The 17,439-nt window shown below is 41.6% G+C and overlaps 2 protein-coding genes across 4 annotated transcripts in view; one reads left to right on the plus strand and one right to left on the minus strand.

Annotated features, from left to right (window-relative positions):
* PSME3IP1 (proteasome activator subunit 3 interacting protein 1) overlaps nt 1-10,125 on the minus strand; it is a 33,117-nt gene extending 22,992 nt beyond the window's left edge. The window contains exon 1 of one of the 2 annotated variants that reach the window (XM_088027393.1): nt 9,931-10,125. The gene's annotated coding sequence lies outside the window, so the exon portion shown is untranslated. Of the gene's footprint in view, nt 1-4,110; nt 4,164-9,930 lie in introns of those variants that run through there. The other variant, XM_088027394.1, reaches the window with a different exon arrangement.
* Nucleotides 10,126-10,389: 264 nt separating this feature from the next.
* The window catches only part of RSPRY1 (ring finger and SPRY domain containing 1), a 41,893-nt gene continuing 34,843 nt past the window's right edge, over nt 10,390-17,439 (plus strand). The window contains exon 1 of one of the 2 annotated variants that reach the window (XM_028094136.1): nt 10,390-10,523. The gene's annotated coding sequence lies outside the window, so the exon portion shown is untranslated. Of the gene's footprint in view, nt 10,524-10,649; nt 10,863-17,439 lie in introns of those variants that run through there. The other variant, XM_028094131.2, reaches the window with a different exon arrangement.

A 17,439-nucleotide genomic window follows, 5' to 3' on the forward strand; every position in this document is an offset into this window, starting at 1 on the left:
AGTCCTCCATCTCTTTCCTGACCTTCCTTCCTGTGAGCTACGGATCTATGCCATTACAGAGTCTATCTTCAATCCTCCTCTTTTCTCACTCCCACAATGACCTCAACCACTTTATGCATATCTTGATGCACAAGATTCCCAAATCTAGATACTTCTACCTGAACCTCTCTTCAGAAGAAAGGGAGAAGGAAATAATGAGTGTGCATTATTCCTTTTAAGCCTTTCTGCTTTTCTTTGCTAATTTCTTTCCTTCTGAAGAAATGTTAAATTAACCTCTCTACTCAGACACGTTATATTATTCATAGAATTACACTCTAATAAGGAAGCAGATATTCTGCACTACTAGTACATCAACTCAATGTCCATTCCAAGATGACCTCTAGTAACAAAAATAAGTCTCTATTGGGGCGCCTTGGTGGCTCCGTCAGTTAAGTGTCTGACTCTTGATTTCGGCTCAGGTCATGATCTCAGGGTCATGAGATCAAGCCCTGTGTCGGGCTCTGCACTCAGCATGGAGTCTGCTTAAGATTCTCTCCCTCTCCCTCTGCCCTTCCCCCCACCACCACTCGTGCCTTTGCTGTCTCACAATAAAAAAAAAAGTCTACTGACAGCACAAAAATAAAGTAGCTGCCATCTACTGAGTCTCTTACCATGCACTAAATACATTTTTATGTATAGTATCTCATTTATGCTCCCATTGATCTATGAGAAATATTAGCTCTTTACAGATGAAGAAATGGGAGCCCAGAGAAGTCAAGTCACCCTTCTAAGGTAATAAAAGGTGGTGAATGGTAGAGCTGAGAATAAAATCCAGGTGTGACATAAAAAATTCATACTCTTACCCACTTCACCATCCCCCTCCCCAGAAACCTGGGATACTGGTTCGAAAAGAAGGACATGTCAATTTCAGCTTTCTTCGTATACCAAATTCCAGGCTGAAAATGTTCGTGTAAACATTTTTTTTAAACATTTTATTTACTTATTTGACAGAGAGAGACACAGTGAGAGAGGGAACATGTGGAAGCTGAGAAAACAAATCCAAACCTTCTGAACAAGAGAATAGTTTCAGCCTAAATCCCCCTGCAGCTACAATTTAGTTCAATGTAACAACCCTGAGAAAGAATTTTGAAATTTTCTAGAAAGAAAACCAAACCCACTGGTAGAAGCTATGTTCCCACCTAAAGCCTACAACCTGGACACTTATGATTTAGCCCCACTCAATGTCTCCAGCCAGAGACCTGTTACAGAAACAGAATTACTCCGTCTCTGCTAACCATGCCAAAAATTCCTCAACTTCTGCAGAATAATGTCTTACGAAACAAGAGCCAACATATTCTTAAATCGGGACTCTTATGAGCGGGAGAGACATACTGGACCTTCAATGTCCCCCTTTCTTATCCTCTGTTAGCCTGCTACAGCTCTCCTCCCTCACCCTAAATTGGCTATCTGGTTTCTTCCCCTCACCCTTATTTCCTGGTAAATAATTCAGCGTGGGTCAGGTCCTTATACCCCGCCTAATATAATTCTCCATCCAACATACGAATCTCCCACACATACCTAGATTTTCATCCAACCCATATTCTAAAACTTCAACAGGGACCAATGCACTCGCTCCCAGGCAGCTGACTCCCTAAGTAGATCTGACGTGTAGGACAGTTCCTCCTTAAACCAAACTGAAATCTGTCTCCCTATAAATTCCACACATAGGTTCAATCCACTGGGAGTAGAGAAAAGGAGCCAAATCCTTTTTCCAATGCGACCATGCTTCAACTGAAGACAACTCCCACATTCCTCCTAATCTGTCACTTTTCTGGGCCAAACATCCCTAGTTCTTTTAATCTTATGAAATGGAGAAAAATAATAGTGTCTCAAAGCAGTGAACTTATCAGAGCGTAAAGGATTTAAACCTGGGAAATAAATATTAGGATATGACAGTGCCCTGGCATTCCTACTAAATGTATCTCTTCATCTCACTGTACATTTTAAAAAATGGAAAAAAAAATACGTTAATATTGAAAAGTGTTCCAATAGGCCAAAATGAAAAAACCTAGAATCTCACATGCTTCCATCTATATAAGAATGCAGACTGCATGATTTATTCTTATAACTCAAAATTAAGAAAGTAAAATCATTAATTTTCACGGCCTGCTGAATTTTTGGAAAAGGAAGAACCTACCTTCACTTAACTTTAACAAAAATCCCTGAAACTCAAGGGACAAAGGCTTCAAGACACATGTGCAAAAGGGGTTGAATTTGAAATATAAACTCTAGAGAAATAACAATCTTCCCGACACTTATCAATTTTGAGAAAAGGTAAACTTACGGGATTCCAAGAAATCCTTATTTTCTTTCACATCAATCCTTTCCTCTTAAGTGTTAGAATTCAACTTCTACCCAAAGGATTGAGTCTGTGTATTAACCAACTTTCACGCCACAGGGACAAAACCAGGAAGCAGAGATGGTTAACGAAAATGAAAATTCTGCTCTTTAAAGCTAATAATCCTGATATTCCCTGGATCTCAAAATAAATAAAACAAGCTGGATGGCCAACCTAATTACAAGGAATTTCTGTGAGTTAAAAGGCACAAGACTAGAATGCAGACTGCTCTATCCTCTCTTTCTACACTTGGCACATCTTCCATAGGCCTCATTCCCCAGCGCTTCAACCATCATTCCCTCCTTGCCTTCCAGGCCCCCAGTGGCACTCCTGGCTATCTGGTCATCTTTCTATATTAGGAGAGGTCAGAGATAGGGTCAGAAATGTGCATGAACAAGTGGCCATACTCCCAAGTATTCTGGATAATGTTCAGGATATTCCTTCTCCAGAAATATTCAGGTTTTTTCAGGATTCAAAACGTCACTGTCAAATACACACTGCCAAGAAGCAAGCTTCACCTCACACACCTTTCACTATGACCTAATCCAATCCCCCCGGTATGTAACAAGGACCTTCTGTGCTGGTCTCCTTACACAAGGCAGCACAGGCAATGATAAATACTACACTCTGTCTGAAATCCAGAGACCTCGGTTCTGCCAATTACAAGTTGTATGCCCTGGGCAAGTCACTTAAGTCCTCGGAGTCTTGGTTCCCTCGTCCACAGGACGCACTCACCAGTGGGGATTAAAACAGTCCAGCACAAGAGAGAGCTTTTGTGAGGATAAACAAGGTAATTCATGCAAAGCACTTACCACAGTGTTTGACACGAACTTAAAAAATGCTTTGAAAAGTCAGCCATTACTACAAAGCACTAAAGCTAAGCCCTGGACTGGTTATAGGAGTGAGAAAAATTCCGTCTGCACTCAAGGAGTGGAGGGGAAATAGATCAGTGATATAAACATAGGGATTAGATATATAATACATAAACAAAGGGATTACACAAACGGAGGGAAATTAGGAAAAACTTACAGGTATATATAATTGGGTAATTCTGTATTTTCCCTTTAGCGTGGTTCTCTATTTTACTGTTTTATTAATAGTTCAATTTAAATAAACTGGACATTGTGCTGAACTGTATGTCCAGCGCTGTGCCAGATTCTATGGGGTGCAGAGAGGAAGTCAACTGAAAAGAGTTAGTACTCTGGGACGCCTGGGTGGCTCAGTTGGTTAAGCATCTGCCTTAAGGGTCCTGGGATGGAGTCCCATATGTTACGTGGCTCCTTGCTCAGCAGGGAGCCTGCTTCTCCCTCTGCCTGCCGCTCCCCCCTGCCTCTCTCTCTAAATAAAATCTTTAAAAAATAAATGGAAGAGTTACTACTCTTACACTAGTTAATACCAGATAATAGTATATATAATGGATTGCCAAAGTGAAGAATACAGGTAAGAGATAACAATGAAGGGCATAAATACGGATCCATCCCGTTTCCCAGAAAACCCAGCCATGAACCTAAGGCTCCTTTCTCCCTCAATTCACTACATCTCACCAGTCACCAAGTTCTGCTGTTTCTACCTCATAATGACCTCTTTTTAATCCATCCAAAGAGAAGAATCCTTTCTAATCTCTTCTTTTCAGGGCCTCATCCAGCAAGGGCTACCACAATAGCCTTCCATTAGCCTCCCTGTTTCTACTTTCGCCCCTACTCAAGCCATTTGTAACTCGCCGCAGCACTTACCCGTTGTGTTTTGTCATTTGTGACTATTCCAGCAGCACTTTGTATCCACAGTATCCAGCACAGTGTCTGGCATATATTAGGCAGATAATAAATACTTATTGAATAAACCAACCATGAAGAGGAATGGAAGAATTTAAGCAGGAAAGAATGATCTCACGTGAATATTCTGAGGTATTGTCCAATGTAAGTTATAGAAAATGGTAGACATTAGGTATTTGCTCAAGCTTCTATGTCCCATAGGGAATGCTATTCAAACATGACAAAACTGGGCAGTTAGAAACGCATGACCAAAAATTAAATCACTTTCCTATATTGTGTAATTGATGTCTTCTTCCTTCCTACTCTCTTTTAATTTCAACTAAAAAATGCTCTGTTATACTGACAAATAAGTATTTCCCACACAAAGCATCTTCTTTGAAGAGTTCAATTTTCATTGGTTGTTTATTCTGCAAGAGGGAGGTGATGAGTACTTGCAGCTCATTTACCTCCTCTGGAAGGAGGCAAAAACTGGAAATTAAACTATTTTTAATTCCTACTGCCTAGCTAAATTTTCACAAGTCTCTTATTTTTCCCCTTCGTTCGCTAGAATAAGTAAAAACAAAACACAAACCCAGGGGTCTGGGATCGAACTATAAAGATTCATGTAGGGGGGCACCTGAGTGGCTCAGTCGTTAAGCGTCTGCCTTCGGCTCAGGTCATTATCCCAGGGTCCTGGGATCGAGCCCCGCATTGGGCTCCCAGCTTGGCAGGAAGCCTGCTTCTCCCTCTCCCACTCTCCCTGCTTGTGTTCCTTCTCCCGCTGTGTCTCTCTCTGTCAAATAAATAAAATCTTAAAAAAAAAAAAAAAAGATCCATGTAGGAATGAAGAGGATTTACATTGGGAATACTCATTTTCTTCAGTGTGCTTAATTGTAAAAAAAAAAAAAAAAAAAAAATACATGCTGTCAATTTTCCTTTACCCACATGACTTATTTCTGAGGTGATTCAAGTGTAATTATCAAACTAAACATTACATTATTTTAAAAAGGATTATTTAAGTTCTTCAAATAGGGAATTCATGGAAAACCAAAACCATACCAAAATCACTTTGTCCAAACTTAAAAATTTCAAACCGACACAAATAAAGAACGTAATTTTCAAATTTGCTTGACAGCCAAAAAAAACAAAGTTCTTATTATTTCAAGCCAAAGTAACTATTAAACACTGCACTCCGGTGTCTTTTTGGAGACTGTGGTATTTAATTTCCAGGCTGGTGGAACAAAATGGGCTCAGTGTCTTACACCACATGCTACACAAGACAGAAAACTGACATTGCTACCCCCAAAGTAATTGCTATTGCTGACTTGAAAAATTATTCCATTTACCGAGTGCCATGATACAAGTTAATGAGATCTGGTTTCCTACAGAATTGAATTCTGTGATGGCAGACTACGTAAGTGTTTACATCACTGGCCACTACCCCCTCCTAATTCTAACATTAGATAGACTGTAGTATAAAAACACACCAGGGGGGATTGGATTTCTGTGTTATGGTGTTATAAGCCTTCTCTTTGAGTAGCAAAAACAATAGGCCAATCTACTTTCCTTTCGTCAGTAAATATACTTAAGTACTGCCCTTCCAACATTTTTACCCTGATGTTTAAGTCACATGGGACTTCAAAATGCAGGACAGCAATTAAGAGGAATCTGCCATCTGGCAAACTCAACTATATTCCAAACAGATAGCTTTCTGGCCACAAGTCACTTCTAGCAAGCCATAGTATTCAGATCAAGAGGGCTTTCCCTATATATTTTAAAACTTCAGAACATGACAACTAGTAACAGAGAACACTACTAGCATTTATTACTAGACAAAGTAATCCTCAGTCTAACACTAAGGCTTATTTAACATACTCCAGTAGCAAAGGAGACTAAAAGAATCTAAACATCAGCATATAGCATAAGCAATTTCATTCATATATAAAATGTTTATTATAAAGCACAATTTGTAGTAATCTTCTAAAAAAACCATCTAAATGCATCTAAAAAAAAAAAACACATGCGGGGCACCTGGGTGGCTCAGTCCTTAAGCGTCTTGCCTTTGGCTCAGGTCATGTTCCCAGAGTCCTGGGATCGAGCCCGCATTGGGCTCCCTGCTCGGTGGGAGGCCTGCTTCTCCCTCTCCTAACTCCCCCTGCTTATATTCCTGCTCTCACTCTCTCTGTCAAATAAATAAAATCTTTAAAAAACAAAAAACACATGCAATAAAAAAAATTTTTTAAAAACAAACCTATATATACATTTAGCTTTCCATAGCTCAAGAACAGTCTCATCATACATGCTTTTACCCTGAGTTCATCTATATGCACCGGAAGAAAAAGAGAACTTAAAATACTGATTCCCTTAGGGGATCCTCAGTTCCCCAGTCTGTGTATGCCTCTCAAGAGTATAAGCACTTCCCTATGTATGATTCTAATTTTAGTTTTTTGTTTTTTTGTTTTTACACATTGTGACCCCTAAATGCAGACCAGCCACCTCACCTGAGGCTCAAAGGAAGAAAAACAACAGCTGTGTCAAAGCTGGAGTAAAACCTGGCCACGCTGGAATTTTGCTGTGCCGGTATACCTACATCCAATATGGTGCCTCCCTAAAAGATTTTTAAAAGTAGCTTTGATTATACACTATTTTACCATCTGGGCTGGCTTTGGAACCTCCCCCCGCACCTCCACCCCACTAGGCTTTGTGTAACTCCTCTCTAAGCCTGAATTTAAGGGGAAAAAAGGCTTTGCATTACACAAACCATACGAGGCTAACTAACTCATTCAGTTGTATTGAAGTAAATCTTGACAGGGGGACCTATTATGTGCAAGGCACAGAGTGCTAGGTGCTCAACTGGCACTCTACTTTTTAGCAAATGAGGAACTTGCAGTCAGAAAAAGAGATAAGGTTGGCACATAAGCAATTTTAGGAAAAGAAGAATGAGGTTAAATGCTCTAAGAGAATAAATAGAAGCTAAGCACTGAGGAGTTCACAAAAGAAAGACTAGAAAAAAGCATCAGGGAAGCTTAATGTTGACAGCGGCTGGGACGCTGCATAGGGAACAGTGGTGGAAATTTTAGGTATACAGAGAAAAATGATCTTTAACTCAAGATTCCCTGAAATCACAAATTTCGCATTCCAAAATCAAAATGAAAGGGGGCACCTGGGTAGCTCAGTCGCTTAAATGTAGGACTCTTGATTTAGGCTCAGGTGGTGATTGAGCCCTGCAGGCTCTGCACTGGGCATAGAGCCTGCTTAAGATATTCATTCTCTCTCTCCCTGCCCCCCCCCGCCCCTCCCCAACTCCCTCGGTACCAAAAAAAAAAAAATTTTTTTTTAAAGCGGGGGGGCGGGGCACCTGGGTGGCTCAGTTGGTTAAGCGACTGCCTTTGGCTCAGGTCAGAATCCTGGGATCGAGTCCCGCATCGGGCTCCCTGCTCGGCAGGGAGTCTGCTTCTCCCTCTGACCCTCTCCCCTCTCATGCTCTCTCTCTCATTCTCTCTCTCAAATAAATAAATAAAATCTTAAAAAAAAAAAAACCCTTAAAAAGCGGGGGGCTTTCATTTCCAGAAATAGTAGGCTAGGTAGTTGAAACCAATCCTCTACCTCTATGATAAAAACAAATGAAACCTGGAAGAAATTTTTTAAATGATTCTTAAACAGAGAAGCTAACAAGACAGTAAAAAATTTGGCCAAAACCCAAGAAAAGGTGATACCAGAAATTAAGCCCAATATTCAAACTGGTTTTCACACTGAGGATTTCTCTGACCTTGACCTTGAAAACTGCTGTTCTGACGCCCTTAGGAAGCAACAGAAACAAAAGTCAAAGCCAGGAGTCCACAAAGGTATAGAGTCTGATAGCCACCTCCTTCTCCATCTCAACCTCGTACCCCAAAGAACTAAACCGTAAAAGTGAAGTGGGAAGAAAAACAGCAGGAATGCTGAGCAAAAGAAATAAACCCAAAGGGAATTCACACAGTGGAATTAACACATAGATATAAAACAATGCTTACTGTGTTTAAAGAAATAAAAACCGAGCCTCAAAATTAAGAGCAGAGAATAAGAAACTGTAAAACAATAGCATGGCACATTTGAAAAAGGACCAAATAGAGCCTCAGGAACCAAAAAACGCAGTAACTGAATTTAAGATTTCAGTGTAATAACAGATTAGAAATAACTTGAGAATGTAGAAGAAATTATCCAGGATGTAGTATGGAAAAATAAAAAGGGAGTAAGAGACATAGACATTAGAGCGAAGGGCTCTGCGTTAAATCAGCAAAGGCGATAAACAAAGGGGTATAAGCAATATATGAATATAAACTCGCCGAGAACTTTACAGAAGTAATGAAAGACACTAATCCACAAATTCAAAGTCTGATAAAACACCAAATCCAACAAAAACACATCCACAGTTGTATATATCATGAAAATGCAGAAAACCAAAAACAAAGCACAATCTTTAAAACATATCCTACAATAAAGAGCGAAACTGACCATATTTAAGAATTGAAGACAGCATTTCCAAAAGGTGATCAATAGTGAGCACACTGAAGTTATTTAATTCAGCTGCCCCAAGGGCATAATTACAGTATGATGGAGCCATGGCGGAACTACACACAATTACTTCACTTACCAGCTATGTGGTTTTCAGTATCTGAGGCAGCGGCTTAACTCTAGCCAAACATCAAGATTCTTAGGAGAAAGGGAAGACTGCTAACCAGGTAAATAAATGGTCATGACATAGTTCCTCCTGGTTGTAAGGGATTAAGGCACCAACACTTCAGCTGAGAAAAATAATTGGCCAGCCTCTGCTTTCAGACCCCTATAAACTGTTAACAGCTCTTCTCATGCTCTATTTGAAAGACTTTTAAAGTTGCCTTTATCTCAGCTCAATTCCTTGTATCAAAAAGGAGTATAAACACTGATTCCTTTCAAGAATTTCAGAAGCAGCGCCCTCCAAACCATTTTATGGGGTCCCTGTTAACATATCAATAAGCCAAACAGCTGACGAATGAACAAATCTTACCTCACAGCTGGTACACAAGAGGTCATTAGGAATTCTGACCACCAGGCCCGCACTTGGCATCCCTAGGTCCCAACTCCAGACCTACTCAGTCAGACTATCTGGGGGTAGGGTCGGAGAAACCGCATTTAAACGGGCCGCAGAAGATCTTGTTTTCTACTAGATTAAGAACCACTGCTCTGAACGAGTAGGTCTCCACATTTACACCTGTGTGCACAGACATTCACGTGCGCAAACAACTCTCAAACAAGATCCTTCAACCTTCGGTCTTAGTTTCCTAAGTTTTCTTCTGCAAAACGAGCACGCTGGCTTATCTATTAGAAGAAAATGCACTGAGCACAGCAAACAGTACACGGTACATAATAAGTGTGTTTCCCATCCTACACTTGCGTTCTGTGATTCAACGAGTTCCAGCCAGGCACTCCCACATCTCCTGAGTAGAGCCGTTCCAAGACCCCTGAGAGAGAGCCCGCTCCTCCCTTGGAGGCTGGGTGGTCCCACTTAGCAGAAACGACAAGAGGCCCGAAGTCCCAAGACCGCTAGAAAGGGTCGGGACGCTTCCCCACACGACTTGGGAGGCCCTCCCACGGGCTCCCTCGGCTCCCCTCAGTTTGGGCCCCAGCAAGCCCCTGGCCCCAGTGACTCAGAACACTGCGCAAGTGCGCAGACTGAGAACCGGCCTGGCCTTAAACTTCACACTAAACGTATCCCCCCATCTCCTCAGCGAAGAAGCTGGAGCCCAGGTCTCTCTGCCAGACCAGGGCCCAGGCCGCACTCACCTACCAGCGTGCGGGAGGCGAGACCCCCTCACCTCGGCGGCGCCCACCCCAAACCGCCACTGCTAAGACCGCTCGCTCTTTAGGACAAAAAAAAAAAAAAAAGAAAAGAAAAGAAAGAAGATAGCCTTTGCTTTTGTATTCCTTTTGACCCTTCAGGGCTTCCTCTTCCTCACCGCCACAACAAAGTTCCGCCCCGCTTCCGGCGGCGTAACCCAATCCGCTCCCCTCTTCCTCCCCAGGAGACAGATGGAAATCCGGTGTCCGGAAAGCTAGCCGGAGAAACTTGATTGGACCATTCGCACCTCAGCAAGGGGATTGGCCAGCTCGCGCTTGGGGGGCGGGGCGGGCCGTACGGTCACGTGGTACCTTCCCTGAAAGATGACTGGCTGTCAGGGAGAGGGCTTGCCACCGAGGAAGGGGCGTTTCCTAGGGGACTGAGGGAGGGCAGGGGCGGTGCGAGGCGGGGGTGGGCCCAGCGCGTAATGGCAGCGCCGCGGCCTCGCGTCCATCTTTACCGCTCTCTCGGACCTGTCACAAAGGAGTCGCGCCGCCGCCGCCGCCCCCTCCCTCGGGTGGGCCCGGGAGCTGGAGAAGTCAGTGCCGCAGCCCGGCCGCGCTGCTCTGGGAAACCACCGGGGACGCGGAGCGGGGGGGAATCCGAGGGCTGGGGACGTCCCTGAGGGAGGGGAACAGCCGCCCGGGTCTGCGGCGGGGAGACCGGACTGGGGCCGGGGGAGACTCCGGGAAGGGGCCGGGGAGGGAGTGGCGTTGGGCAGAGCCCAGGAAACAGCCCGGAGGTTCTCCACTGAGGCCCGCGCTGAAGGCGCCCGAAGAGGTACCTGGAAGAGGGTGTTCCCCCTTTAGGGGGTTCGTGACCGGCGAAGGTTGTTGGGGGTCGCTCTTCCGAGGAGGCCGCGGCTAAAGGGGCCCAGGTGAGAGGCAGGTAGCTCGTGGGAGGTTCCTGGGTGCTCCTCAGGAGTGTCCTGGACGGAAGGGGTAACTGGAGGAGGCGTTGGAAGGGTTTTCTTTTGTGGAGTTTAAGGTTTAGGTGGCACGGGTGCGAGTCGGACCTTCCCCTGGGAGACATAGAAATGCCTTGGGGTCGAGAGACCCCTCAGAGAAAGGGACTAGGAGTTGGGAGCCAGAGCTAGCGGATTCTTTTACTCCGGAGGCCCGATGTGAAAAATGGGTAAGGGCCTTAGGGAGAGGTTGTTGCTGATCTGTAGGAAAGCCTGGGTGGGGAATAGTGAGAGGGAAGCGGTAACGGCAAGGGTTTTCCTCTCTGGAGACCGACCTGTGTCTTAAACACAAGATTCAGTTGTTTCTGGGTGTAGTGCAGGTTGGTTGGGGGTGGGGGGAGTTTGTCCCAACAGCACTCCTTGTGTGACTCTGGATGAGGCTTTTGTTACTACCTGGCGCCTCAGTTTCCCTGTCTTTGGGGAGGGAGAGCGAGGCAGAGATGGTTCACTGAGACTGTCCAGTTCTATTCTGTAGAGCCGTCTGAATGAGGCTGCTCTCCCTGGAGTGTTGTACTTTGAACTTCAAAAGGTTGGAAGTGTCTATTAGTGACTACAGTCCCGCTGTTGTCCAGGCACCTCAACTACCATGTACGGGTTCTTAGATGAGTAACGTAATAATCTTGGGTCTCTTCTGTAAAATAGCAGTGTGTGAAGATACTTTCCAAACTACAGGCTGTGGAAAGTAAAGTACTGTGATTCTACCAACAAAAGGGTTGAGGAATGAAAGTGAAGGCAGTGTCCAAACTGTAAAGCAGTATGTAGACGTAAGGGATTAGCATTAATACAATTGTTGATCACCTATGGTGCTGGGAACCATATTGTACTGAAAACCTCAAGGTTCCGGGCTTTCTAGGTCATATTATGATCTAAACCCGTGGCCCCTACTTAGATGGGAGTGGAGGGATTTCCGGTTTTTGCTCCCAGAGTTTTGATTTACTTTGAACTTCTGATGGTGCTGGCAGGAGGTAGCATTATAATACAATCTTTTCCTCCAGAAAGTTTTTCTCTGACGGCTGAAATTTGATCTCAATATTATAAACCACCTCCCCTTCTCCCCTTTTTCCATGTATACGTGTGTGTCTGTGTGTGTGTGTATGGCCTTTGAGTGTCTACATGTAGTGAATATCATGACCTTTGGGTGTCTACATGTAGTGAATATCATGCTTCCTCTCTCAGTTGTGATTTTGTAGATGAGACCTCCTTTTTTCCCCCATGAATATTATGCCTTTCTGTGTTCTGTGGTGGCTTCAGAGGGTTATGAGGCACATTAGCAATTGCTTTTAAAATTCTCTTCCACGGTGGTTCTCTATTTCTCACCATATATAGAATTTGCATTTCCTGGAATGACATCTTGCTTTGTAGCTCCCCCTATGAGGTTATAAGATAATTGTGTCCATGTATGATATTTTCCTAATGTTTGGTTAGTGGCATTTGTTAGAGCTGGTTTTCCAAATGTTGGGGAATTGGTGATTTTTTAAGTTTGGTCTTTTTTTTAACAAAAAGCTGGCTTGCATTTCCTGTTTTTCTAATTTTATATTTCATGGGTCTTTAAAAAAAAAAGTGTACTGTGGTGATTATATGAGCTTTCTGATTTCCCAGGATACATGCTGTCCTTTCCTACTGCTTAATGCCTGTGTCCCACTTTTGCTGTTTTTACAAACCCTTCATTATTTCTGTACTCCACGATTATTTTTAAGTTATTGATTAGGAAATGTTCCAGCATACTCTGTGTGGACTTTTTTTCTGATTTGTCAAAAAAAAAAAAAATGACTTTTCCTTAGTAAATTGGCCAAAAATCAAGGGGAAGTAAAAACTTAGCATTGTGTGTAAAACTTTGTTATTCTGTAGTGAATAGGGAAAAACAACAGCTCTGAAGTATGTTTTGGTGAAAGAATAGCAAATTGTTGTGTGTTCCTGAAGTGCATTTACAGCAGTCTATTTCTACTCATGAGCTTAAGTCAGTCTATCAAGAATTACAAAAATAATGGGAAGTAATTTTTTTAATGAAGTGAGAAGTCACTTTGCATCCTTTAAAATACAACTCACCTGATACTCTAATACCTATATAGTTGGAGAAATTATTAGGAATTCCTAAGGATGGTAATGACTATTACAACTTTAAATTGGAAGTTTTCTGCTTTGTGGTCAGATCCTTGTAAAGTAGATGTGATAGTCACAGGGCTGAAAAAGTAAATGGAAAATCATTAGGCACCACAGATGGGAACCACAATGGAACCAGCAATCTATTTCAAAGAGTTCTTTGAGGGTAGTAAACTATCAGTTGAGCTTCTCTTCAAATATTTGGCATTTTTGCATTTACCATTGAGTTTGGATAGTTTTTTCCTTGTGTACAATTTAGAAAATTGAAAAACAGAAAAGTCAGGAAGTAGTGAAAGCTAAAATTTGGGCCACAATCATTAGAAGGAGACTTGTACAATTTTAGGAGTGCGAAAGAATGAATATTTTCCCTTTGGTTTATCTATTCAATAAGTCCGCTTTTGAAATATTAGGAAGAAAGGTACATATTGCTAAATTTTACTGTCTGTGTCCATTTCAAAAGGGAATGCTTGCTGGTTAAATATGTAAAAGCATATTTAACTATAGATAACTGTATATAACTGTGTGATATATACAAGGCTAAATGAGGCAAACATTTTATAAATAGTGGTTGGCTGTTAGAGAATATTCTCCCTTTCTGAGCTTTTGAAAATGAAGAATGCATTTGAAAAAGCAAAGACTTGATGCACTTAAGTTTGTTAATGAATGAACCCTTCATGTAACTTTCTTGTTGCTTGAAATTGTAGTTTCCAGGCATAATTTCATGGGTCTTATACACATCAAATAGAAGGTTTGAAACACCTTACTTGGCAAGTTTATTAGTACCTCAGTTTAATGTTTCAGTGTTAGTTTTTTCTTACTCCTACCTCCTGAAGAGTTAAGTTCCCTCTCCTGGGCCCGCTGATGCAGTGACTCTCCAAGTACGGCTTCCACTCCACCCTTCTTTATGGGAAGTACAGCTCCTTTTTTCAGTTCTTATTGCTTCATAGTTATTCATAGTTACATATGCCTAAGGGCTACTTATTAATAACCTACAAAGTGAATTGTTAAGAATTACTGAAACATGGAATTCATAAACCAAAACTAGTATAACATTAGAGTTTACTGTTGTCTCCTAGAGTCTGTCCTGGGAACCTTGGCACCACTGCAGAGCTTCTTCCATGTGCTGTGTAGAATGGGGGTTCCTGCCATATTCAGGAAGGGTGCTTATTTGGGATCATCCTCAGTATTGTCTCAAATGAATCTTGGTTTTCCATTGTGCTTCCTTCCTCCCCCGCACCCCACCCCGCCAAATGAAATTACTATTAGCTTCATCTTTATCAATTTAATTTATGGGCTTTTGGTTAACCTTTTACTCTGTGGTTGGGAATATTCCCACCAACAGTGTTTTGGCTTATAATTTAATATGTACATGATTGTGTAGCAGCGCAAATATAAATTTTCCATTCCCCTTTTGCTAATGCTGGTATATATAGTCACCTAAAAACTTGCTTGTAAGAGATACTTGAAAATCACTAAGTTCCTCCACCTCACAGACCTGACACTTTATCCATAGGCTTCTATGGCATGTGCTGTATTATAGGTCAGGCGCTCAGTGTTGCTGTATTGCTGTCCTTCATCCCTTTGCCAAGAGCATGAGGGACCTCTTTTCATCTTTGCTTAGTGCCTGGCATATAAGCATTGGATTTATATTTATTAGATGACGTCTGAGTTTTTCAAAGTGATAACTCCTTTGGAAACACTCGGTTTTTACAGATTTTAAAATAAATTCACCTAAAATACTTACTGCCTGTTAGCTTCTAATAGGTATCCAGTTGAGTGTGCAATTGAGTGTTTTCAGATACTGCTTTAAGTAGATCTCTTTAAGGAAAGTGTTGTTATTCATGCTGTCAACACATTTTGTTTTAATAGCAGAGTTCTCTGTAATAGTAAAGTTCTTTTCCCTCCTATTTGTGTATCATGAATGTGTTTGAATAACCGATTTCTTGTTATCTGGCCTCCTAGGGGGGTAAAATCTCAAATAGTATGGACTACTACATTTGTTTTTCTCCTCTGTACTGCAGCCATCATGGGTGCTCAACTCAGTTCTTCCATAGTATTTCCTTTCTGGGCTCAAGGCAAATTTCTCAATCTTTAAGACCAGGCAAGTATTATTTACTTTTCCTTTTTTGCTATTATTTGCTTCTGGAAATTCCTTACTTTATCCCAGCCCTAAATTTTATTTCTTACTACATTTTTTGGATGCTAAAAGGATGTGTCTTTTTTCATTTGTACTGTTTCAGGTTAGGGCTGTATTCTGTAATTTGTTCTGCTAAAAAATCTCACCTGACCACAAACGCTACTGCTACTGAGTTAAAAGCCTCTTAACATTTTAGGAGAAGCTTTTTCAAGATACTCCTTCTGTACCAGAGCAACCATAAAAATTAACTACTTTCCCCCACAACATGTTTTTTCTTTCTCTTTCTTTCTTCCTTTATTTTTATTTTATTTTATTTTTTTAAGATTTACTTAGAGCAAGAGCCAGCATGAGTTGGAGGTGGGGGAGGTAGGCAGAGGGAGAAGCAGACTCCCCGCTGAGCAGGGAGCCCGATCCCAGGTCCTGGGATCATGACCTGAGCTGAAGGCAGATGTTTAACCGGCTGAGACACCCAGGTGCCCCAAAGACATACTTTCTTAAACTAACCTCTGTACATAGCAGAAGGATCAGAATCCCCCAGTGCTTTTCTCAGACAATGTGAAGGTTAGTTACAATCCCAGGGATAACAGTACCCTGTCTGGCTTAAACCCCAAGTGGCAGTGCCACTGCAGATAGTTTTGCACACCTGGGTGACATGTAAAAATATCTTATTACCAGAACTGCTTTTCCTTTTGGAGGAAAAGTGAAGTTAAAACCAAATATTTCACAATCTTCCCCTCTCGCACCCCCCCCCACCAACCAGAGAATATCAGATGCCTTAGCGTCTAGAGACAAAAACACCCTTGTTAAAATGTCTTCAGGTGGTTTCTGTTTCAACTCACGAGTATACTCTTGACATATAATACACTTTTCTTACCCACTTATTGTACTACCAATAATCACTTGTTGACTTCCCAAGTTTTCCCAACTTAAACACAATCTTCAGCCAAAAAAAAAATTATGGTCTTTGGGGTGTCCTGTAGAATATTTTAAAAGCAAATATATTTATGGGTAGATTTACCTTGATAGGGTTTGCATTACATAGGTGTATGCATTGGACAAAACTTGGCACATAGATGCTTAAGATTTGTATATTGCATTATATGTAAATTTAACCTCTAAAAATGTATTGAGGGTGCCTGGGTGGCTCAGTTGGTTAAGCGACTGCCTTCGGCTCAGGTCATGATCCTGGAGTCCCAGGATCCAGCCCCGCAACAGGCTCCCTGCTGAGCAGAGAGTCTGCTTCTCCCTCTGACCCTCCCCCATCTCATGCGCTCTCTCTCTCTCTCTCTCTCATTCTCTTTCTTTCAAATAAATAAATAAATAATCTTAATAAATAAATAAATAAATAAATAAATAAAAACATATTGAAGTCCAGTTAGTGATATGCATGCTGAATGATTTAGGGGGTAGTATACTGATACCTGTAATTTACTTTGAAATGCATCAAAACCAATTAGATGGACTGATGATGGATAGAAATGGGTAGATGTGTGATAAAGCAAGTATAAGATATTGTTAGAATGTAAATGCTGGGTATATAGGTGTTCACTGTAAAATTCAGCTTTTCTCTGTGTTTGAACTTGTTCATAACAGAATACTGAGGGGGCACTAAATATGACACTGGAAGCTACCACTTGTAATACATTCACTGCCTTAGGATAAAGTCCAAAACACTTTCTAATGAAAGAAAACCATTAAAATTTCCAGTGTATTACATGTTGCTACTGTTTATGCTGTAGGATTTAGTCTTCAGGAATTGGTGAGTAAATTGGAAAAAATTACGGCATCCTGTAACACTGTTTTGGAATGATGAGGCAAAGATGACAGCAATAGTAATTTCATTCCCCAAGTTTGGTTTTTCTTCCTATGGCCATTCATTTAACCAGCTTCTCCTTTCTTGGCAGCATAATCCTGAAGTCTTATTTTCAGAGAAAAGAAAGTATTCTTAATGCCACTGAGCTGTATTATGGTTGAATGCAAGCAAATATTTGAAGAGATGAATCACTGGTTCCTGGACCATTGTCAGACAGGGTTAGACCAGTTGGCCAGATGTCTCTGTGGTGAGCTGTTTATGATGGTAGAGGTCTATGTGTTGAGTACCAGAGCTCACCACTTTAACACTAAACTTACTGAGAGGCCCAGTTTGATTTTTTTTTCCTTTCAAAGCAGCTTTAAAGTAGATAAAATGTAAAAATCGAATAAACCACAAGTGATATAGAAGTGGAAAAAATAGTCTTCACTTTCTTTTGTAAA

This window comes from Eumetopias jubatus, unplaced genomic scaffold, assembly GCF_037043125.1.
Source record: "Eumetopias jubatus isolate StellerSeaLion01/CBP00866 unplaced genomic scaffold, mEumJub1_p1.0 scaffold_10, whole genome shotgun sequence".
NCBI lineage: Eukaryota > Metazoa > Chordata > Mammalia > Carnivora > Otariidae > Eumetopias > Eumetopias jubatus.